This window comes from Asterias rubens, chromosome 13 (genome assembly GCF_902459465.1).
Source record: "Asterias rubens chromosome 13, eAstRub1.3, whole genome shotgun sequence".
Taxonomy (NCBI): domain Eukaryota; kingdom Metazoa; phylum Echinodermata; class Asteroidea; order Forcipulatida; family Asteriidae; genus Asterias; species Asterias rubens.
In genome coordinates this window covers 760279-783717 of record NC_047074.1, presented here as the reverse complement: position 1 = coordinate 783717, position 23439 = coordinate 760279, and the positions used below count along the sequence as shown (strand labels likewise).

The window sequence follows — 23439 nt, the reverse complement described above, 5'->3', positions numbered from 1 at the left end:
AACTACTGCTTAGCAAACCTCGTTGCTTAGCAAAAATTGAGTGGGGCACCAGTTTGATCAATGTAAGCCTCACGGAATGTTGGCTGGTAACCAATTTCTGTTCAACAAGGTTTGTCTATGCTAAGCAAGTTCTTATGCTTACAGGATTCCTTTAATTTTGCCAAGATTTGTTTGTTTTCATTAAAGTCTGTGTAATGTAATGGATGGTCGTCTTCTTGTTGCCATCTTCGTTAGATGTGTTAATACAGCCTTTATGTTGCAACAGGGTAGTTGAATGCAGCCGGTGTCTTATAGTGAGATATCATACCAGTATCTTACTTGCGATTAACCCTAATGTTTACATTGCATCGACGTTACCATGGTGATAGATTAAACTATCATTCAGGCTGCATCGGTGTAGGCATTTCCCTAACTGGTTGTCAAAATAGCTTGTGTTGCACTTAGATATTGTCAATGCAGTGTCAATGTGTAGATTGTTATTATTGATGGTTGCTATTTTTGGTTTTGAATCTTGATTTGTTTCTTCATGTGTAGAAAATGAAGATTATTAGAAAATCGTCTTAACATCAATGTTGTCTCAGACCTATTTTTGATAAACATCATGCAGTTTTTTTTTAAATTATTGTGGTTTAAAACATGGCAAAAGGAGATATTGTTTAGAAAGTGATATCTGTTAGACCATGTGACCTCTGACATCACATGTTTACAAAGAGCCACAGACCCTGGACTTTCTACAGGCACGATTTGTACACAGCTCAATGGAAGAAAATATAAAATCTGTTATTTTATGGAGATTGCACTGTCCAATTTTCATAATTTTTTTTGTAAAAGGAAAAGGGGAAGATCTCGAAACATGTACAGCTGCTATTGATTTATGAGGAAGTTGTGACACAAAATGTAAAACTCCCATATGACCAGTGCAGTATCTTGCCTGCCAGAAAAGCACTGGGGTGTGCAAAGTTACTTTTTGTAAACAAAGTTCAAGTCTATTGTGTTTTTATTGAGGCTTGGACAAGGCATTGGAAGTATAAAACTTACATTTTTTATATTGCACCATTTATTTTGCAGATTTTTTAAGACACTATTTTGTGTGATTGTTTCTTATGAAATATAAAGGAAATTGGTGAATATCTTACGTGAATGACGGAGAAATGTGTCAAATAATTAAGGCTGCCTTTTGTTTCTACTGCCGTAATGCTTTTAACTGTTGAACCCGGCGCCATGGTCTCCACAACCTACTCCAGCGTAGACTTGTCAAAGGCGCTCCTTTAATATTTCTCAAGATATAAAAAATGATTAATTTTGCCACATCTAACCTTGCTAAGAAGCAATTACTGTTAGGCACTTGCTCACAAGGCGTTGTTCCTTTGTCCTAATTCTCACAGTAACAATGGTGGTTGCTGTTGATACTGTTTCGTCACAATAGAGCTATTGTTCTCCCGGCGTATAATGCTGAAATTTTCGCTCAATTTTCTCTCATTCCAGGGTTAGAGCGAGCTGGTGCAGCGCGTTGCTAGCACGGCTGCATAGTCGACAGTCGAAGGGAATAATGAGTTGTTTTGGGTAGATTCGCGTCAAAGCTTCGTCCTTAAAATATCAGCTAAATGTGGTAAGTATTTGAGTAGTGGGTTATCTTCTAAGTGATGTTTAAAGCTTTTCATGATGTGAAGAATAAGAATAAACCATAAATACAGTCAGAGTAAACTTGCGGGTGCAACCATGCAATGAACCTGTTTTAAGAGAGTGTTGGCTGAAAACCGCCGGTTTGGTCTCGACGTTTCGGACAGTATACTCTGCTCGTCTTCGACAGCCTGAAGCTCAGGTAGATCATAAAAATGTTAAGAGAAACATTCACATCAAGTAAAAGATTTAATTTTGACTTATTAAGACTGCAATTTTTCTTCCGGAAGAACGAAGACATAATTGTTTTAAATTGCAAAGAACTTTATGCCACACTGTAATGAAGTTCCCGTAGACCATAATTGTCTAACGGAAAATTCATGTAAATAGTTTCCGCTGAAAGTACAAAATAGTTTCGTATATTTAAAATGATAAAAAAAGTACCCACTTGCGTGGGAGGGCGGGGCTAAGGAAGTGAGGTAGAAGGATGGAGGTTCATTCCCCGCCCGAGTACCGCCCACTACTTCCATAATCCACCGTCTCTTTAAAACTCCATCCACCAAACCACCACTGCTGTACACCCATAAATGATTCTTAATTTTACAAAAACAAGACTCTCCACATTTTGCCGTTTTAGAAGCCCCGCAAAAAAGGTGACATACGACGGGTAAAAAACGATCAACTTAATTGAATCGTTATACCGTATAACGCCCAATCGCCATGTGGTATAACATGTTTTTTTCGATTATCTTACGCTAGACCTGCAGAATTTTTATCACCAATGTCAAAAAATTAACTCAATTGGAGGAAGAGTTCCTCCGGGACGAATTTGGTTGTGCTACAATTAACTCTAGTAGACACACGGACGAAGTAGTTGTGCTGGCTAGTAGCTTCTTCCTGTTTGTAACGACTGGCTTGGGGAACATTGCGGTCGTAGAATGATTTCATCCATTCGTAGAAATGCTACAAGTGCTTTACATCTCTTGGGGATTTGGATGTTGTTTGCGTCTAAAATTATGCACAGTGTGCTCAAATTAGCTAAGAAATGGCGATGTTTTCAGTGCGGTTGTTGATTATTTAAAGGCACTGGGCATGCTTGGTAATTGTCAAAGACCGGTATTCTCACTTGGTGTATCCTAACATAGGCATAAAATAACAAATTTGTGAACAATTGGGCTCAATGGGTCATAACACTTGCAAGAGAATAATGAAAGAAAAAACACCCTTGTTTCATTACTTGGTGTGCTTTCAGATGCATAATAAAAGGCTTCAGCTGAAGTCTTTTCTTATTTGAGTGAGAAATTACATCTTTCTCAAAAGCCATGTTACTTCAGAGGAAGCCGTTTCTCACAATGTTTCATACTATCAACATCTCTCTCCATTGCTGGTTACCAAGTAAGTTTTTATGCTAACAACTGTTTTGAGTAATTACCAATAGTGTCCAGTGCCCTTTAAAATAACTTTTTAAATGTTACTACGGTATGAGATGAAATGTTGAAACGGGATTGTCTTTAAAGGATTTATTGGGGGTTTGATGGACACTATTTAGTTAATTGAATGGGAGTGGTGTGGTGTAATTAAATCCGTTAATATTGCCGTGTATTTATTTATATTATGTCATAAAATATCTCACTGTATGAAAATTTGTAATTATGAATACTGTAAATTCAGTCTAATTATCTGTTGTGAAATGAAGCATGTGATGATGGAACATGCTGGACCAGGTGCGGGGATTACAGCATATTATGAGCTTGGCAATAAAATATACATACCGTCAAATGAAGACTTTGTGTAATTGAGATGAAACGTCGGGTGCACGGCAAGAGTGCTCTCTGCTATACGAGACTCACCTCACCAGGGCTAATGTTCCTTTAAAGGCACTGGATACTTTTGGTAATTACTAAAAATAATTATTAGCATAAAAACTTCAGGAAGATTTTTATATATTTATAATCCATCGGGGAATTGTTGTTCAAATGAAGACTTCGTGTTAAAAAAACGTCGGATGCACAGGCCAGAGTGCTTTCTTCTATACAAGACTTAACCTCATGCAAGAATGATGTTCCTTAAAATTCCTTCAAGTATTTACAAGAAGCTTTTTTATCTATTTAAAATTTATTGAGATTATTAAAACACAGAAGATACTGTCAATGGTCATTTAAATGCCAGAGTTTCAAATGGAGACTTCGTGTATTGTTAATGAAACGTCGGGTGCAAAAGCAAGAGTGCTCTTTTCTATACAAAAGTTACCTCCCGCAAGAATAAAGCAAATCTGTAACACCCTTTTGTACATATTATATTCATATGAAATTCTTTCAGATTTTTAATACGCAAAGCTTTTTTTAACGATCATTTAATTACAAGGCAAAACTTGAGTACGAGAGCAGACGTACTTTCAAAAAAGCTAGACCCAAAAAGATACATAAATACATAAACAAATTAACAAACCTAGAAATTCACATTTTGATCAATGTAACATTCCACTAACGTAGTCAAAACTTGAATATGGAAACAGAAGTGCTTTCAGAAAATTTAAACCAAAAACAGCTCAGTAAATAAACAAACTACCCCAGAAATTCACATTTGTATCAACGTACTAACGAACTCCCTGTGATGTGAAAGTATTTTGACACGAGTATAAAGTATGTTGACTTTACTGCCGTCTCCAAAAAGAAAGGGGAGATCCCTTGAAGCTGATTCCATTGAACAATCCCGAACAATTAAACAAAAATGGTGGTCAGGGAAATTGTTTAGGGGCAATTCCGGTACTCTGCATACCCGAGCCACACTCGCTTATATCCGCTCTTAATTTCAACAACACCCGCTCAATATTGTTACACGTTTCTTTCCATTATGAAGGCCCTTGATTGTTCGTCATTAAAAAGCCATGAATGGTTCCATTTTTATGGAAATTTCAGGTGAATGTGTATATATACAAGTCCGTTCCACCATCAATAGACATTCTCTTCTCTGCATGCTCAATATTGTTCCGTCTATACATAGAAAACCCATTCGCTCGACACACAAGTTATTGTCAGAAAGAAGCTCATATTTGTTGGATGTTTTTCTTTTCTTTCGATTGAGCTCAAACCATTGAATACAATTGCATGACAGACGTGCATAAGGGCTAGTTCTTTTTTCTTGGGTGTTGGAGTACGGCACACTGCAGTTTGCTGCCTCCGTTAGTGTGTGGGAAAAACTACACATAACAGTGTCATGAATTCTACGATTTGGAGTGGAGTTTATAGACTACAATCTTGAAGGCAAGTTTGTGTCTTGGTGAAGTAAACAAGTAGAGGTTTAATGCTGTACTGGTGAGAAGTGTGTGTTCAAATGTTGCGTGATCTTGTGCCGTGAAACAACGTGTACGTACAGCGAGACAACTCGTACGTGTGCTGCTGTGTGTTGGCATGGTGAGTATGAACTAGTCCCAGTGCACGTTGTGTCAACCCTTCATTTGGTTGATCTAGTATTTTGATAAACAGAGTTTTTGTAAAATGTTTAGCATGTCTCGACCACCAAAAAGCAGGGAAAGTCACAAACTTGGCAATACATTTGGTGTAGGATGCGATATTTGATTAGTTGGTAAGCAAGCACATTAACTAGTTAGGGATAGCTTCATAATTATATGAAAAGAGTACCTACGATTTTAAACTTGACATTTGACTAAAAATTTATTGTCTTGTATAATATTAGGTGAGGTTAACGTTAGCACCATGTGTACATATCTTTTGAGTAGTGTTGGTTCTGAGAATAACAAGTAGTCGACAACTCTACGTTTCGATCTGTGCTCTGATTGTCTTCAGGAGGGACTATGTTGCTAGATGCTGCTTAAGTACTGCATTGGAGATTAACAGGTAGTTGGGCGTGGCTCGATACAGAATATGCGACGCGAATCTGATATCAACATAGCATGAGTCCTGTTAATTTGTAATTATTTACTAGTTCATTTTTTGTGTGTAAAACACTGTTGTACTATTTATTATGGTGAAATATGTTTCAATTTGGGGTTCTGCATAAATATGCAATGATTATTATTTTGTATAATGTATTATGCATGATTCGGTCTAATTCATTTCAAAAACAACAAAAACAAAAACATCAATATTTTAATAATGAAATTTAAATAATTGTACAGCACATATATTAAGGAATCGGCAAACTCAATGCATTTAACTAGAATAATGCATTAAACAGGTATTCAGCAAATACTGAGTAGTGTTCTAATTGACACCATTATGTGTTGTCACAATATATTTCGAACAAAAACAAATCAAAATGTACACCAATTAAAAAATACTACATTTCTTATTGCGATGTTTCGATGTTGTCGTGAAGACTTTATGATTTTTTTTGTGAAGCAGAAATAGTCTTGTAACCACTTTCCCACACCTTTGTACCAATAAATTGTTGTTATATGAAGCCTTTGTGATAAAGCAGTGTTCTTCTCGCTGCGTATTTCCTCATCTGCTTTTCCGCACAAATGCTGTTCGCCTTTTACCGTTCACCGTTGCAACGATATGTGGCTGTCTGGAACCCTGACTTACCCATATACGGAAAAGAATTGTTGAAACCCAGTTAACGTCTGACCCAGAAAGTTTGGTTTGGTATGTCAACCAGGCATTTCTGACGATAAAATCAATGGCGATACTCGGAAACCTATAAATTATGCTGTCTGCCTATATGTTCATGTTAGAACGAACATAACTTGACCAATCCCACCATAATTGGCCCGAAAAGGTAATTGTTATGAATGTTTTTCACTCTTGTTTACACAACGAGCTATTCGAACACCTTTATTCCACGTACTGAGTCTCTTTGAAACTCCTTACTTGGTGATGTTCCCCTGCATCTTACAATCTAGACTGATTTAAGAGGAATGGCAACTTACCTTAACAGTTCCCCTGACTTATTTTTCACATGTAATAATATTTCTTCGTGTAGCCCCTTACCAAAAGTGACTTTTAGCCTTACTTGGGGCGAACTTGCATTAAAACAAAATAATTGGCCAAACACGTACGACGGTGTATGACCCATAAACAAAAATTTTACACAAAATTTACTTGGATCATCATTTTCAAAACAATAGTTTAGTTTGTAGCATGGACCATGTTAGGTATCACATAATTACCCTACATTGCTAGCACTGTGGTGGTAGACCCTACTACTTGTAATAGGTATAACAGCAAGTGAGTACAACACTCCATTCCCGCGTAAACACTAAGGTAAACATAGATGGCGGGGAAAAACTCTGTCTCGCGCGTCCACCACAGCCGGTGCAATAATGCATACATATTACTGTAACACACGTGCAAGAAGACCTGTGGACAAACCGGACTTAATTAGCTCGTCGTTTCTACACACAATCAATATGGTTACACTGACTCCCGAATACACGGTAGCTCGCTGAAAGATTTCAAATTATGTCTGGTATTTTTTCACTCGGATCTAATTGCATGTAATTATACGCAGAAATGTGGTCTTACCGCATGGTGCATCTGATTGGTTGGGTTTGGCGGGATCAGATCGCTGGAGCTGAAGATTTTGTTTTGTTTCAAGGGAGGTAATTAGCCACGCCCACAATGTGGGGGGACACCTCTCGCTCATCGTTTTTTTTTTTGTAATTACCAAACGTCGGCGGTGAAAAGTTCGCTGCTAACAACAGGTGCTAGGAATATGATCATCATTTTAGCTTAGATTAATGAAAATATCACCGGACGTTAAACTAGTTTAAGTTCTGTGAACCTTTGGCTTGAAGGTTTTGGGTTAGGAGTTTGTAATGGATTTGTCACAACTTGTAGAGATAAATCATGTTTACTGCGCACTGTTTAGGCTTATATGCACCATAAACTATTTTGGTTGACACTGGGTTTTTTTTTTAGTTTTTTTTTTATAGAGAGCAGAGACATTTTTTGCTATGAAAGAAATAGAAGAAATGAATATTGATATTTATATTAAGACCATGCTATCCTCTGCCCTCTGTTGCTCTCTGTCTTGGCCTGCCTCATATCTGTATCAATGGTTTAGGATCAGATAACTGTTCTTCAAAATTGTATGAATTGTTAAATTATACCACCATTATACTATCAACCGAACGATCAACCCAAAATTACTGAAAAAGCCAACCGCGTAATAATATTAGCTGACCTAGTAAACTTTATTAGCCTGTGTCAATTCCTACAGTGTTTAATCATACAGGTTATTACATATTTAAAAAATACCAATGTTCAGTTTAATTAGTTGCGAATGCTCCGATTCCGTGTGGTGGAATTAAATTCATTATTACATTTATCATTTTATTCCCCATTAGTGAAGACCAATGATTCATTACAATTTATGTAAGTTACGCACAATAGCATGAACCATGCAGTAAGTGCACCTACCATTAGAGTGGGGGCCACTGGTGCTGTTGTGTTTTGTTTGTAAATACATGCGGTGCATCGTCGTTTAATATAATATCAATTTTAATTTTATTGTGGGAAATGACCTCCTTATTGTAAGGGCCTTCTCTAGGGTTGGTTGCCTCGATGAAAATGTTTTTCAATAGAGGAAAATAGTTTGGAACTAAGTGAATTCAATTCAATAACTTTGGTGTGTTGTTTTTGCGTAAGTGGAGCAATTAAATGTATGTATGCGGAGTTGGTTTTCATTTGGGTGATTGTGTGCATACAAAGCAACAGGTGAATGGGTCAATTTAGGTTCATCAAATGGACTGGGTTCATTTTACTTTATTGTGTTTATCGAGGAAATCACTGAACAGACAGGAAAACACACGGTTGTGCCGTTCAGTTTATTAAAAATTAGTACAAATTTCAAATAATACCCTTAAAATGTTAAATTAAAGTTTACTTGATAACTTCGGTACGATTACATTAACTCTTCACAAAGTCATGAAACAATTTCGCACTATCCTACACTGTCCGTCGAATAACAAACATGCAAATACAAATTTGCAAGTTTTTAACTGACCCTTGGTACCTTGCACCATCAAAGAAAAAATCTGCAAAACTACAACTGGCGTTAGAAAAATACTGTATATTAATCAATATGCGCCACCATTATCGACAATCAATATACATCAATAAAAATGGTTGTTGTTCAAAATAACAAATTTTAGTTGTAATATAATTTTATTTCGGATGGTCAGAAGCAGATGCACAAACGCAAAGTTGAGATCATTTAAATTATAAGTTTACACCAGTGTAGGTTTTAAAGGAATATACAATCAAATGTATGAAACATCACACCGTCGCCTACTGTAATAAACAGATGATGACTGTAATGAATTGTTTATTTTCAATAAATTAGTATACTCTTATATTTATGTCAGACATAAATATAAGAGTATACTAATATATTGAAAATAAACAATTAATTAAAATTCACTTTTTCTTTCATTTACAAATGCTGATTTAAATTATTGGCATTTCATGAAACTGCCTTAAGAAACTGGATCACTATGAAAAGAGAACTGAATACTATTTTGAAAAAATGGAAGATGAATACCAATATTTCAATTAATTAATTAGTCTTTGAATATGGTGTTTCTAATAGAGAGGGAATCCCCCTGCCCTGTGGATTGTCGTACTGTCCTTAGTGTGTGTATAGATTCACCATATTTGCATTGATTTGTTAATGTTCTAATTAAGAAAATGACTTTGTATGAAAACATAATTGTACACTGTTTTTGAAAAATGGAAGTCGAATACCATTATTTCTGTTAAATAATTAGTCCTCGGATATGGTGTTATAACAGAGGGGTTCCCCCGCATTTATTCATCAATGTATTTCCTAAGATAATGCCTTAGTTTGAAAAACTGAATTGAACACTGTTTTCGAACACTGTAGTCTTTGAGCATGGTGCTGTAAAAGAGGGAATCCCAGCCTTGTGGATTGTCATTCTGTCCTTATGAAAGCAGAATTGAACACTGTTTTAGAAAAATGGTAGATGATTCAGATGATTACCAATATTTCTGTTAAATAATTATTAGTATTTGAGTATAATAATTAGTCTTTGAAAATGGTGTTTTAATAGATGGATTCCCCACTCATTTATTCATGAATGTACTTCTTAATAGGAAACTTCTTTAAGAGAATAGCTTCGTTTGAAAACAGAAACACTGTTTCGGAAGAAAAACAATGGTATTAGTGAAAGCCATGCTTTTGGTTAATTAATTAGTCTCCATGGTGTTTTAATAGAGGGAATCCCCCAGCCTTGTGTATTGTCATACTGTCCTTAGTATGTGTATTTCTGACACAATGGATACCGATTCATGGCTCGTTGTTCTTATGAATTATTCAAACCCAACGCACGTTTCGATTTTTACCATAAGCGGGCAACTTCCTCTGCGTGCAGTATTAACACCTACGGCTGTTGCATGTATACACTTATCATTAAATGCTGGACAAGGTGTCGGTTAGGGCTCTTAATATCAACACGAATGTTTAAAAAAAACTTTCACGTTGTACACACACACATGATGACTTAAAGGAACTGGACATGTTTGGTAATTACTCAAAATAATTGTAAGCACAGAAAACGTACTTGGTAACGAGCAATGGAGAGCTGTTGAACACTGTGAGAAACACCCCATCTGAAGTAACGTAGTTTTCGAGAAAGAAGTAATTTTCCACGAATATGACTTCGAGACCTCAGAATTGGATTTTGAGGTCTCGAAACCAGGCATCTGAAAGCACACAACTTCGTGTCACAAGGGTGTTTTTTCGTTCATTATTATCTCGCAACTTCGATGACCAATCTCGCAACTTCGACGACCAATTGAGCTCAAATTTAAAACTATTTTCACAGGTTTATCATTTAATGCATAAATTATGTTGAGACACACCAAGTGAGAAGACTGGTCTTACACAATTACCGATAGTGTAAAGTGTATTTAATACTTAGTGTTTAAAGGGCGTGTGCAGATGTTCTACAAAGGGAACACGAAACTGCAAATCATTAGTTACCAATTTAACTCAATTCCATTCAATAACGTTGTGGCTATCGATGTTTGTTAGTGTTAGCGCCAATTCTTGTTTTGGGCTATGGCTAGTGACATGCAACAGCCGTCTAACTTCACAGTAGACACTTATTTTCACAACACTGTGTTTTTCTCCCGCCATATTGAAAATAAGTCGTTAATTTATGACTCAATGTAGTTCTGATTAAGTATTAAGAAAGTCCATGTCTCCAATCCGAAGTAAAACGTAATGATGGATTTTCTTAATTGATATATCAAGGCTACTGCCACACCACTGGTGAGATGGGTGTCGTTTACACTCGTACAGTAAACAAGTCTTTCTCTATTTCAGAAACAAACGAGTCTTATTGGAGGTAACGAAGTGAAAACATTTCATAAATATGTGAATCCATAATGATCAGGAACGCGGTAAATCGCAACGTGCCTCTAAACAAATGGTCGGGAATACATAATTAACCAGTAGTGGAGGTATACACGACTGGGTTATGCTGGTATAAAGAAAATTCTAGCTTTTCAAGAGCACTGCTGGTACGGATGCGAACTCAAATTTTCCATCGTTTATTCTGCAGAATTTTTTAAGAGTGTTGGTTTGATTTTTAGATACTTCTAAATTTTAAAGGAACCTGCTTGTTTCAGTCGTTTATTTTGCAGAAATAATTTGAGGAGGGTTGCTTTTTTAGAAACTTCGAGCTTTTAAAGGGCACTGCTGGTGGCACGGTGCGACTCTAATTTTCCATCGTTTATTCTGCAGAAATTTTGAAGAGGGATTGTTCAACCCGAAATGGATCAATTTTTACATCATTAAGGCAAAGTGTTCGTTCGTTGATTACTGATTCACCACACAAACAGTTCAGATCGTAAGAAATCGTCAGAGCAACTTTGTGTACACGATGTCAAGACGTAGCGGTGCACTAATAATCAGTGATCACCATGGTAACGTGATAATAAAAGTAGGCACGAGTTTTCATGCTTATTTTGCCGTGTGATTATAGCGATAACAAAATAGCTACGGTGTTTTGTTAGACAAGTAATATAGTGCAGCCATTTTGACGTGGCTTTCAGTGTAAACGCACACAACCAAAGCAAGACTGGGAGTAAACATTAGTCGGGTTACTTTCTTAGGTATGATAACAACACTTAAAGTAATTACTATGTAAACGGGAGCGCGACGAAAATACTCTGAAAATACTAGATGGGTTATGTGTTTGCTACCAAGCTACAAGTCTTAGTTCCTCTGCTAAGAAAAATTATGCTCAGAATAATTAGTCCAAATAAACCATCCATATCAATCTACTGGTGGTTTCATCCATCTGCTAAGCAGCTGGATGTTGCTAAGCAAAATTGGGTAATAGAAATGTGCCCATCAGCATCAGGCCAGGCAAACAAATTGACATTAACGCGAGAATTGTATAACATTTTGATGCAGTTGAACAGTTTGGCGATTTCTGCCACTGGAAAGTGTACAGTTTATATTTTGTCTTTCCATTGAAACCTAGATTGCATGATTCTTACCAATTGTCGCTTTAAAAATAAGTGATTGTTCATAACAGCCTTTGGGTAAATGTTTAAACCGTTCAATGTCATCCATAGATTTATAGGATCTGACGTTGAGCAACTTAGTTTTAGGGTCATGGATTGTGAGTCTGGTATTTTTTGTAAAAATAAAAAGCGACTAGACATTTTGCTCCCAGGTTGTGAAGTGTGAACTACCGGTGGAGCGTTTTAGATGAAAACATGGCTTTCGATCACTGTTGTAAGCAAATAAATATGAACGGAAATATATTTTGGTGGTAAGGGTTATTCAAAATGAGTTCATCAAATAATAAATTACTTTCATTTGTTAGTTTTAACACAGAGGTTTTGTTTAGCACCTCTGGTTGTCTAAACAAAATGGATAACATGAAAAAAGTATTTGGATCACATTGGTGATGATTGATATTTTTGTAAAAGCCTGGTCATACTGTTCGTAAAGGGTTAATGAGAAAGTAGACTTAGCTGTTGTAAACTGCTCACCAACCAAAGGGACCTATGGTATAAAATGCAAAGAATGTTTGATGACCTGACGTTTCGACCATAGCAGAGTCTTGCTCGAAGGATAAAAAAGAATAAATGTAACCATTATTGAGGTCTTTGTTTACATATGAGCATAACTGTTTACTCGCTCATCAATTTTTTCACCTTGCAAAAGAAGAAAAAATGCATTGTTAAGAAACATACAGTTTCACTGACAACACACAATACTGGTGTGCAGAGTTCTTGAGGTATAGTCCATGCCATTACTAGATTCCACTATGTTTGAAGAATAGCCATTGATTATTTTGGCTGTTAAGAAAGTGGTTCCCATGGCAACAACTCAGACACGCATGCTTCAGAATGCCTGTCTTCATTAGTTCATTAAAACACTTCCGTATTTTTTCATTTCCTGGATGGCCAGCACGCTGGGAGAGCAGAGGGGGAGAGGGGGGGGGGGTGGGTGGTAGGGGAGCGCAATCAGTAAGGATTGTCGCGGACCCTCTTACTAAATACAGGGGAGATGTGGGATAGATTAAGCTCAGTGGAATAGGGGTTGAGGTTGCAGTTCAGACAGTACGGAGAAGCTCAGTTGATACTTGAGGAAAATTAGAGGCACTTTGTAAAACCATAGATCTCTTTTTATAGCTCCGTGGTTAAACGGACTAGCATATCTAGTGGCTTATTTATAAAGACAGTTTTGGAATGGGAGATATGAGATAGATTAAGCTCAGTGGTGTAGGGGTTGAGGTTACAGTTCAGACGAAGAAGCTCACAGTTGATACGTGGGGAAATTGAGAGCCACTTTGTAAAAATGGTAAAACGGACCTACAGCTCTTTTGACTCGGAAGTGGGTATACGGGTTAAGACAGTGATTCCTTATTAACAAGTTAGCATCCACCCAACTTGTGTAATAACACTTCTGCCCAAAAATATTCTTCTAATTATGCATTTATCATGTGCCGCCATGTTGTCTTCACCATTCTTCACCAAGCTATAAGGACAGTCTGGCTAGTCTTGGTGTAATGGTCAATAGTAATCATTATTAGTGAGGACAAGGGACATGACGAAGAAGTTTGATCATTGGTACCGTATCTTTCCTATTGGCTGCTACCAACCACTTCTATGTGTGTGCTGCGTAACTATGATACGTGTTCGGTCGAAAAGGCAGCTTACCAGCCGTGCTTTCCTTTTGTTTCATATTAAAGGTGGCCCTTTGTGACATGTTAAAGTCCACAGTCCAGAATAGTGCACTTTTTGGGGATGGAATATCGTCACCAAAATGAAAAGTGTCATGACGAAAAGTGACAGAATATACACGAAAGACAATCGAACGCAATAAATGAGGGAATCTAACAAAAATGTATTTGGCGGGAACTCGATGGATCAAGAACAAAGAAAAGTCATTGCCCTCTATAGTGAATAATATAACAAATATGGAACATTTATAGTGGTTGAACTGATGCAAATCAACCTGATTTGATGGGTTCTCTCTTCCGAAACTCGTTGTCAACCCCAGCCTCTCCCACCCTAAGGCTTTGAGACAGATGTTAAGACAATCAAACAAGAAGTTAAGACAATCAATAGAAGTCATTGCACTTTAAGATACCATTACACACCGGTACAGCAGTATTAATGAAGCTTCACCAGACAACCCTCATGCTTCCTTCAGTCGGAGTGGTGGGGTGGTTGGCGCCAAATTCAATGGTGAATAAAGTGGGGTTGACGAAACAGTTTTAAAAACAAACAGAGACTGGTCTCGGCCGAAGGGCGATGGGTTTGACGAACCCTACCAATAGGTCATGTCAGAAAGGATGTGGGTGCATGAAATCACACGTAGGCAGCTGAAGATACATCAACCGTTTTGACAAAACAAATTTTCCCGACAGTGAGGTTATTTCATCAACACATCCCCCAATGATGGAGAAATACAAACACATTCATGAAACTGGAGTACTTAAATAACATCTGAAACAAAGTAAATGAACTCAACTCTTGTGTCGCCATTTATGCAAACACGATTGGTCTAATTGCTACTTTATTTTCAAATCAAAAGAATGTTTTGAAAAAAGTTTCGAATAAAAGAATTACGATTAATTCGAAACTGCAAAACGATTGGCTAATTGTTTTTTATTTTAAATTAAAAAAAAATGTTTTTAAGAGAAATTTCGAACAAAAGAATTGCGATTAATGCAAACTGCTTTCTCCTGAAGACGATCAGAGCATACTGATCGAAACGTCGAGTTGTCAACCACCGGTTCTTCTCGAAACCATATTAAAAACTTGCTTTCACACGGTGAACACAAACCTCACCTAATCTGCTTTCTGTCTCACTCGTGAACACCTGACTTTCTCTAATTTCTACATGTATCGCCACTCCCACCTATTCCGGGGGGTTGGTCATGTAGAATTATGCGATACAACTCTCGACCATTGTCCTCTGCTGATAATAACATTGGATTCATCCCCCAATCGGACGTCATTTATAGATTTTGCAATTACGCAAAAAAGCTTCCAAACTTCAACCTTTGATCTGTTGGAGACAATTTTTCTTGTTGAACAATACATACAGCTGTGTAGTGTCTAAGCCTACTACCCTACAACATCAATCATTTTATACCATTAAACCATCTACAACTGCTAGGGCAAAAAAAGGAAAGACCCCCTCACAGATCTCCGACTATGGGACATGATTCGTAGCTGACGTATCAACCCAAGGCATGTAAATAATAAAAAAAATGAGATTTGTGAAAACAAACTTTTGGGCGATTTGTTAGGAATTGGGGTCTGAGCCCCCTGCAGTCTGGACTCATCGGATAGTATTGGAAACAAACTGTTGTTTTAATAATATCGCCACCTTCAGGCTGATGAGAGACTACGGTTGAAAAAATAATGTTAGAGTGCGGTGCTTCATTCTGAAAATCTAAAAAGACAGTATCACCTGCTGTTGATGTAGTCGACGGCTGTTTTGTGTAGGGACTAAGGTGGCTGAGCGTGGTTTAATTGATGTGTAATTGTTTACATAGCGCTTTAAATGCCACCAACAATATATAACCTTGACACAAACTCTGAAACTGTAATGAATTTACCGTGTGATATGTTTAATTATTGAATAAATTATTCAGTAAAAATTGTTCATTGGATGCTTCTTTTCTTTCATTTATTGTGTAAAAATTAACTAATTCTATCTCTGGACATTTATGTCAAGAATAGAGTTAAATCAATTTTAGTTTTGTTTTAAAAGTTCGAAAATGGTACAAGTGTTTGGTTTAAATTTTGGGATTAGAGTGTTTTGTTGTTTTCAGTGACATAGAACAGTCGCCTGCTGTTTTGGGACTTGCTTTCCCCGGCTCCTCTCCCCATCACCTGCCGGACATAGCTGGATGCCAAACCACCCAGCTAGGTCGGCAATCGAATCGTGTTGTCGTCCCTCGCGTCGTGGTGTTGGGGTGGAGGCTGTTGGGGGTTGCGTCAGCCTGGACTCAGAATCGCCTGGCACACAGAAACAAAGACAACACACTGCCGACGTGATTAGGGTGACCTGTGTATACATAGTCTAAGCGGTCATGGCTGTGGTGGAGCGTGCAACTTGTTGGCAAGCTGAGGTCAACGTGGTTCCCTTATCCCGATAGCCCCTACCCCCACTTCACCGGTAAAATAAAATATGAAAAAAATCAAATGTTTATTTACAATAAAATCCGGGTTGAGCCAGCCCCAATGACGGACATTTTGAATGCACGCTTATACAGTCATACATAATAAAGCTATTAGGAGATGGTAATCTACGTCATTTTATCTGACTGAAATCTGTAGATTAACCCATTTAACTTCTTTTGATACCCCGACGTATGTAGTCAACTACTGAGAAAAATGAGCTTGGGTTTTCTACGACCTCAAGATGACATCAAAGTTTTATTTCACAGGAAAATTACAGGAGAGTTTGTAGCTGTAACCACTGCTGGCAGGATCGAGCTAAGCTTTGGTAGCATGCTTCACGGGGGATGGTATTGAACCAAACCTACTCTAATATAATGCGTTCTAGGTCATTAAAACAAATATTGATAGCTGTGAACATGGTGAGACCAACCATGGAGGAAGGATTTGGACCAACGGACAAGTAGAATGATAGAGACAATTCTTGTTTCATGACCAAGAAATTAAGTACGTTTGCCCTTGCAGTTTGGTTGACGAGACATGTGGATATAAGTTGCAAAGGACAGGGGAGATTGGATCCTTGGCTTTCCTTGATGTGGATACACCATGTTTGTTCATTTGTTTTTTTCGTGGTTGTTTGTTTGTTTGTTTGTTTGTTTGTTTGTTTGTTTGTTTGTTTGTTTGTTTGTTTGTTTGTTTGTTTGTTTGTTTGTTTGTTTGTTTGTTTGTTTGTTTGTTTGTTTGTTTGTTTGTTTGTTTGTTTGTTTGTTTGTTTGTTTGTTTGTTTGTTTGTTTGTTTGTTTGTTTGTTTGTTAAGATGATCTTCTCATGGGATCTCAGCAAACTCCCACAATGGGATATAACCACCAAGCTTGGAACAGCCAATCTCTCTCTACCTCCATGCTCATACCAATTGTTGGCAACATTGGGGTATTAACAAAGTGAGACGCTGACAAAGCGATGACGTCATATAAGGGAGAACCGGGAATGACCAAACAACAATGAATCTCAAAGTTCAATCTTCGTTGTGAGGCACATGAAGAAGAAACTTGACACAGTTTAAAGGCCAAGCCCACCCCTAAAATTATTGTAAAAAATACATCTTCGTCATCATTAATAATCTTACAGACCGTTTGCATTTTCTGGTGTGCGTTTCTTTCTCAGATTAACTGAGTTTAAACAATGCAATTATACCCGAGTTTTTAAAATTGTAAAAGTCATGTACTTCAGCTCTTTTTCTGCATTGTGATTGTAACAATAAACCAATTAATAATAAAACAGTTAAATGTAGAAACAAATAAACAATGTGAGACCATCACCGAGAGAACGAGGTTGAGAAGTGAATTGGCCTTCCTGTAAAGGACGATTTAGACGGGAGGCAAAGAGCGTTTTACTCCACTCCAAATCAAGTGGCTACTCCAAAAATGAGTAGAATCCCTCGCAGGGTAATGCGAGTATAGCTTTTAATAGTGCGGTATGCCGTACAGTAATCAGACACAGTACTAAACCGCAACGATAAAGTGGAGATACCACGTTGCTTGTTACTGAAGATAGCAAGAGAAACTGAAGAGTGCGGTGAGGGACTAGCTGTGTTATGGAGATCAACAGCGGTGTTCTCTCGGGTTATTAGCGCCACGTCGGATCGATCGAAGCCCCTGGATCATTTCCCATCGTTAAAAGTCCTCTGTCTATCTTAGTTTAGAGTGACATGTCTTGACTTTCGACTCTGAGATAGCCGGGCTATTTGATAATGCAAATCTATCGTAGGCTGTAGCAGTTGCAACTCATGTTAAACGCATGATTATTGCATGGTCTTGAAGCCTAACTTAATCAAATAATGACAGCATAGTTTCTTGATTCTGACAAAAACAAAACTCAATCCAAAACAGAGGGTGTGAAATTTATAAATTATGATTTGAAATGTATGTTCCGAGCGCTTGGATCTAAATCATTCGACCAATTGAATCGGGTGAGACCTAAAGCTAATACGACGAGCTGAGCTCTCAGCCGTAAATACAGCTATTTTAGCGGTAATTTGAGGCGATTCATCGACAATGAATATTCATGTCGCCCGCTGTATTATGATAAAAATCAAATTGGATATCCTTCTTAGGAATGAATTTGACTGTCTGTTAAAAAAGACAGAAAATATGAAATGCTATACAAAGGCAAAAAGAAGTATTGATACTCCCAATGACAGAAGGCGCATTTGAAATGGCAGTTTGATTTGTGATTAGAGACATTAGTTTTTGTGCAATAATTTGTTATTTGGAAGTAATTGGCCTATATATAATCTAGTTAAGTTCATTTTCAATTGAAAATCATAAAAAGTGTTAGTCCAAAGGAAAATAATAACAGCCCGATCGTAAAATGTCCGACATTGCGCAGCTCATTGTTTTAAACTGAAATAATTCAAGTGGATTTATATCAATTATTTCCCCCACTCCTATTAAAATGTTTTAAATTAAATCATTTTTTATAAGTGTTTTCGGCTATGCAGATGTCACCACCACTCTCCGTTGTTTTAATCAACATAGCTAATGCACACATGTTTAGGTCTGAGTGCAAGACCATTTACAACACGTTTGGTTGCGAGCAGACGACCATTTACTGCGTAATGTGCCTCAATATGTGTGCGTCGACCTTGGCGGCAGGTGTCGTTGCTTAAGCTTAGCGGCGGGAAAACTGATGGACGGAACACGGCCACTCAGATAAAAAATGTGTTATAGGGTTTCTTAAATACAAATCTCTGTTTCACCCTTTTTGTTCAAAATATTCATCAAAATGATGACTTGTTAGTAATGTTTTTAATTTTCATTTATAAGCTTGTGATGCCACGTCACACGTGAAGCACATTGTAAATATGTTTGTCATTGATGACAATTTAAATAAAGAAATAATGTATGGATAATATTATAAATCATTAAAACTCAGTGATTATTTTCATAAACGTTTCACAAACAATGAAACTGTTGAAATTTGTATCATTCGATAAATACAAAATAATTAAACACGAAAAATTAGGTCAATAAAACATTCGTAATGAATGAGGTCAGATTATGATGCTGTTAAATACGTAAATAACAGCCAATCACAAATAAGCCTGTTTACCGTAAACAAATAAGTGTAATCTTCCTAAACCCATGCAAATCAACCCGATTGTCATTAGTTCCCGCTCATAATTTTTCCTCAGATAAAGTTTCGGTAAGTAATAATGTACTACAGTCTCGTGCGATATTGAAGTACTGAAAACGCGAGCATTTTGCAACAAAATGCTGCGTTAAAATTAACGCATACAGCCATACCATGTACTGCTACCGTAACCCCACCTCACTTCCGTACCCCCATCTATTCCCCAACCCAAAGGTGTTTAAACCCTAATTTTTTTAAATCGTTGCTCTCTAATTTGCGTGAATTAATTTAAAAGTGTACAACACGTGTGGAACCTAGTTGTCTCTGTAGACATTGCTCAGTGAGCCGTGACGTTTATGTTGCAATCCGCATGTCGCTGAACCTATGAGAGACATTATGTTAATTGAAATAATAACCCGTGTAAATATATATATAGATATACTTGTATAAAACACCAGTTCATAAAACAAAATGCCATAAAATATCTGTAAAACATATTGGATTTTATGTGGTTTAAGAACGATCTGAGATTTTACTTTCCAGTAATTCATTACATGGTTAAGAAACACCAATCTTGCAAGTCTTCATAAATAAAAACACGCAAAAATTCATATTTTGTTTACAGTTTTATTGCAAAATATTGACATAATTGTTCACTAACTATTTAAAAAGACCACTGTAGTTTCCCAAATCAAGACTGATATAAGAAAGAACTATACAAAATAGTGAACTTGCGGGTACAACCATGTGTAAATCTCTTAGGGTGAGTGTTGGCTCTGAGAAGAGCCGTGTTTGTCTCGACGTTTCGAACAGTATACTCTGAGAATGCATTCTCCTGAAGACGAGCAGAGTATACTGTTTGAAACGTCGAGACTAAACCGGTGTGGCGGTTTAAGCTTTCCGGCGTGTTCAGTTTTCCGGGTGACGTAGCCAGAATACCGCCGCGAGTACCCTGGCGAGTACTGTAGTTCTCTCGGTGACCCCAAATTGTTTATTATTACGATTATTTTCTGTTTAGTCACATTCTCTTGCCCCATCTTTACACGTATTCATGCGTACAACTTTAAGCAGGTCACACTGCTTGTGCCACACCAAAATTCTCTCATACGATCCACGCGTTCGCCGCTCGTTGTACTCGTGGACGCCGCCATGACAGCTACCGGAGAGTAACACGGATGACTCAATACAGCACTAAAAATTGACTACTTTTGATTGCTGTGCGCAGGCATCGCATGACGTAACGTTACCGTATTTGGTCATTCGGAAAACTGAACACGGCGGAAAGTTGAAACCGCCACACCGGCTCTTTTCAGAGCCAACACTCACCCTAAAAGATTTACACGTGGTTGTACCCGCAAGTTCACTATTTATTAACAGTTTCTTCTTATTTCTCCACACCATGCAGAGCTTGTAACAATACTTGATACGATTGTTGAGTGATTTGATGTGGCTATTATATATTTATATCACTCTATTGTGAATTGCGATGTAATAGATGTAAACTCACATTCGTTATCTATAAGTCCTATTGTGTGAATACAATAGGTTTATGGTCATGCGTAACAGATGACTGATGTATGTTTTTCCACTGATATTAAATGATTGTTGTTTATTTATTAGGTAGGATGGAATCTGGAAGCTGGAGTCTACATGAGATTCTGATGGTGAGCAGTTGCTTTCCATGAGACCAACATAACCACATTTTCGGTAAGTCTATGTTCTATTCTAGCCTATATGTTAAACTGCAATGTTTATTCACACGCCCTAGCCGCCATGTTGGCAGCAGATCAGCTGTCACATATGCGCATGAACAGTTTTGTCCCGCTCGCCAAAATGTGTATATTCCTTCCTCAAGAGAGCGCGCGGTTTTTGTTTTTCTCTCCTTTTTTTGCGTAAAACCAGTAGCACCTGGTGGGACACCGACTCTACCGAGAGAGAACCGGGGCTGCGCGTAAGACCAGAAGGTACCTTCCAATGTATGTCTCCCCCGCTGTGACGACACTACCACATACTGTGAATCTAATAGCGCAACAAGGATAAGACCTTGTGGTTGTCTGAGGAGGGTCACGCTCGCTGTGGGCCGTGAGTGAAATGGAAACCTAGCTCTAAATCCAGTAGTTTGTTACCGATTACAATCTGTCATAGAGTGACGTGTCAATTTGAGGCTGAGTAATGGTACATTGATTATAGGCGTGGACGTACGGTTGGTAATGGTCGTATATTATAAGAGTTATGATCGATTCATGCTCAGTTAGGTTATTAATAACATAATATGTATGCCCCCCAAAATAGTAAGAGAGGAAATTATCCCCAACAATGCTTGCCAAATCAAGTTTAAGCGAAAACAATCCGTGACAAATCCTTGCTGGTTTAATTCTCGAAAATCTGACTCTGGGAAACTTCCTCAGGTTGGTATATTATACTTGGTGTGTTTACTCATAAATAAGATACTATGTCATTTCTTTATGGTTTATTCAAATCTGTGGATATGAGTAAAATATACTCCTCTTATAAAAACAAATGCTGCGTCTTACTTTTGAAGTTATTAAATGTGTAACAGAATAATTGTTATAATACAATTTTAAATTAGTTAGCAATTACGTCATTATATTATGATATGTATACAAGAACGTATGTCGTGTGAATAACGGCAGGAAATATTTATACATATTTACATAATAGCCATATCGTGTGGTATGGTTAAATGTTTTAGTTAATGCCTCGTTAAAGATGTTGTAGTGATGAGAAATTGCCCGGGTTTCCTTTGTGGAACTCTATCTACCGGATCCTTGGGAAGGAGGTTGATGGTAGGTCTGTTTCGTACCCTGCGTGTATTAATTGAATAGAAATCGAGTGCACCATGAACTTAAAGTATTGTCTAAACCATGCAGCTACTTGATCCGGTATGAAACGCTCATGAATTGAAAAGTAGATTAATTTCCATCACCGTAACTGTGTCTTCATCTACGGATGTTCCTCCCGTCACAAGCTGTCCTCAGGATACCCTCAGGCCACTCATCTCCCCAATGAGTATTTAGGGCTATCTCGTGATATAAGACCCTTCAATGCACCCCCCCCCCCAAAAAAAAAAAAATCACTCATATCATATCAGCACAAAAACCTACATGAAACAAAGACGAGTAGAATGTGAAAGTACCGTATGCTGATGAAAAGTAGACCTATTTTTTTTCCCATGTTTTTTTTCCAATTTTTTTTATCGATTGTGAACGGAGGAGAGCGAGGGGTCCAACACCCCGGGGCGACCGTCGCTCTCTCAAACAATCGGCCCGTAGGAATTTGATACTTTGGGGGACAGAGGCCATCCGAATGCAAAACAAAGGCAGATGGTTGAAGCGGACGGGGGCTTCTCTCTGCTGTCGTTTTGTGGATGGAGGAAAGAAAAACAGGACTTTGCCTCGAGTTATTCCTTACGTTCCTTACGTGATAACTAGAGTGTTAGGTACAGGGACACTGGACTGACGTTGATGCTATGCTTAAGGTCTATTAAGATTGTATTCTCCCTTGTGTTCTACCCGGTGCCTCCTTAAATACTCTGGACACTATTGGTAATTGTCAACAAAGACCAGTATTCTCACTTGGTACTTCCCAACATATGCATACAATAACAAACCTGTGAAAATTTGGACTCAATTGGTCATCGAATTTGCAAGAGAATAATGAAAGCAAAACGCCCTTGTTGCATTACTTTGTATGTTTTTTTTAGTAATGAGAATTTACCTCTTTCTCAAAAGCTACATCGAAACCTTGAGACTATACCGGCTCTTTTTAGAGCCAATACTCCTTCGAAAGAGATTTAATACATGGTTGTCCTCACAGGTTTGCTATTTATTATTTATTTTTTTTGTTCTTATTGGTTTTAACATTTTATAATGATAATAATCAAAGAGCTCACATTGTTAATTTATTTCGAACGCTGGTGGCGTTTGTCCCTTGTGATATCACACACACACGACATTTGAGTACCGCATATAAAGGACAGAACGTTATGTATTATAAGCCCTTAATGTTGATGAACAGTATT

The 23439-nt window shown here is 37.5% G+C and overlaps 1 long non-coding RNA gene across 3 annotated transcripts in view; it reads left to right on the top strand.

Moving 5' to 3' along the window:
- The first annotated feature begins 1489 nt into the window (after positions 1 to 1489).
- LOC117298793 overlaps positions 1490 to 23439 on the top strand; it is a 61870-nt gene continuing 39920 nt past the window's right edge. Inside the window, exons 1-2 of one of the 3 annotated variants that reach the window (XR_004519993.1) lie at positions 1490 to 1609; positions 21018 to 21104. This is a non-coding gene — a long non-coding RNA (uncharacterized LOC117298793). Of the gene's footprint in view, positions 1610 to 4672; positions 5034 to 21017; positions 21105 to 23439 lie in introns of those variants that run through there. The other 2 variants (XR_004519994.1, XR_004519992.1) reach the window with 2 other exon arrangements.